Raw genomic sequence first — 2,410 nt, 5'->3', positions numbered from 1 at the left:
CGTTCATGGTTGTGTGCAAAGGCTCTCAGGTCCAAACAACTTCAGCTATTCCATCTCACGAGATAGGCTGAAAGGAGGTGCTGGATTGTCAGAAGCAAGAGCCATAGCAGTGGTCCTAGTGTTAGGACCTGGGTGACTAGAAGATAATCAAGGATCTGGGATGTCTGGCTTCCTTTCCACAATGCCCACAACCCATGCTTGGTGACCCTCTCCATACTTGGAAGATTTGATTTTAGAACAAACAAGAGCCACCTGTTCTCTTGGCAAATGAATCAGTAATCACTAGAGATTTTGGCTCAGGTTCCTTCAAGAAGTCCAAACCACCCTGACCTTGCTGATGGCCGCCATCCTGGCAAGGATCAGCAGGTAATGAATGACAAGGAATACCTCATTTCTCTGTTGTTTCTCCAGGTTCTGAGAGTGTCCTAGAATGCCAAAGCCTGTGACATCTGTAGCCGTGTGGGCATTCAACACGTTCATTAATCCAGCAGCAGCCCTGCTTAGGGACCTCCCTGAGAGGCCAGCTCCACTTCTTCCCTGGAGACCACCATCTTCACCTTATTCCCTCATCCAGGACCATCCGCCATTGGTGGATGCTGACCACAACCTGGGTTCCTAAGGCCTTGGTTAACACAAGCACATCCCCAGCAACAGCACCATCAGGCCTTATGAATTCACATGGGTGAAGCATCACATGGCAGCTCCGCTGATGATGGTCCAGGGGTTGACCACCTTGTCCACCAGTCACTGTAGTCCCTCCTTCCTTGGCAGCATCTCAAAGCCCTTGACCATGAGTGTGTTACCTCCTCTTGCTCCTCATCACTCAGACCCCGGCTGACGCTGAGCACCATCAGCACGTGTCACATCAGTGATGCCCATGGCAAGAGGCCGCTCAGCATGCTGGCACAGCTCTGCTCCACATCATGTCAGGATCCTGTACCAGGGGGTCAAAGAAGTCTGTGGTCTGCACCAGGATGGCCCCCCTGCCTCAGGGATGATGCATGAGTCCATCCCAGTGCTCGGGGCTAGAAAGGCTGGGCTGACAGGTCAGCTTCCTGGGCTGCCTCTTCCTGGCCTTGACCAGGACCTGGCCTGTGGGGTCGCATGTCTGGCTGCATCAGTCTGTCCAGGAGTTCGAGCAGCATCTGCTGGGGACCCTGCTGCCTCAGCCCTTCATGCACGAGAAGCCTTGGGTGCCACCGTGGGCTGAGGCCCAGACGCAGGGGCTCGAAAAGCAGTAGCTCAAGAAGCCCCAGGTCCAAGACCAGCCCAACGGCTGAGGAGCCTGCTGCCACCATCACCACCATTACCATGGCCATCATGCCCACCTGGCAGATAGGGAGTAGAGGGCCTTTTACTTTCTACTTAGTTAATGTGAAGTAAGTCACACGTACCCACAGATTCTCCCAGCATGACTCAAGCCCCACAATGCCCTCCTGGCCTCCCTCTGCTATGGCTTCTTAAACCTTGGAATGTGTTATGATTTCTCACTCATAATTTATTTAGAACCTAGTTTAAAAAGAAAACTTTTTTATTCTTTTACTTAAAGAGGTCCTCCAAAATCATCGCAATGTCAAGCCTGTGGCCCTGGACGTGTGTGGACATCTGTCCAGGCACTGGGGACAGCATTGTTAGCCCAGCAGACACACCCTTGCCCCTGGGTATGGCCAGCACCTGGGACAGAGCTGGCACTGGCAAACACCCAGTGAACATTGACCTAAACCCAGTTGAACCCTAGAAGAGTTGGCTTCTCAGGGGGGCCCAGGGCTGACCCAAACAGCACCCAGGTCACAGGATGAGGCTTTCAGAACCTCCCAAAGCCCTTTAGACAGGCAAGGGGTCCGCTCTGGCACCAGCCACACCTGCAGCATGGAATAATACAGAAGCCCCTCTTTCCAGGCCTCAGGAAGAGGGATGGGCCAGCATCCCACAGCCCAGCACCCAAACAGCTCCCACTGGCCCGTCCCCTGTCCTGGAACACTTCCATAGGGACAACTACTACCATCTGAATGTTTATGTCCCCANTCCCCTGTCCTGGAACACTTCCATAGGGACAACTACTACCATCTGAATGTTTATGTCCCCAAAACCTCATGTATTGAAACCTAATCCCCAAGGTGATAGTCTTAGGTGGGACCTTTGGGAGGTGAGCGGGTCATGAGGGTGGGGCCCTCGTGATGGGATTAGTGCCCATATAAAGGATGCTGAGGGAGTTGTTTTCCCTGTTGGCCATGTGAGGACACAGCGAGAAGGCACTGCCTACGAAGCAGAGAGCGAGTCTTTGCTGGACACCAAATCTGCCACAACTTGGTCTCAGACTTCCAGCCTCCAGAACTGTGAGCAATGAAATTCTGTTGTTTATGAGCAACCCAGGTTATGGCCAGTTACATAAACATATTCACTTTTATAA

At 52.7% G+C, this 2,410-nt stretch overlaps 1 pseudogene; it reads right to left on the bottom strand.

Moving 5' to 3' along the window:
• Positions 1 to 147: 147 nt before the first annotated feature.
• Positions 148 to 1,148, bottom strand: LOC103593529 (annotated as a pseudogene).
• Positions 1,149 to 2,410: the final 1,262 nt, after the last annotated feature.

Source organism: Galeopterus variegatus, unplaced genomic scaffold (genome assembly GCF_000696425.1).
Source record: "Galeopterus variegatus unplaced genomic scaffold, G_variegatus-3.0.2 Scaffold1362, whole genome shotgun sequence".
Taxonomy (NCBI): Eukaryota; Metazoa; Chordata; class Mammalia; order Dermoptera; family Cynocephalidae; genus Galeopterus; species Galeopterus variegatus.
The sequence above is the reverse complement of the archived record's forward strand: the minus strand, read 5'-3'. Positions and strand labels throughout refer to the sequence as shown.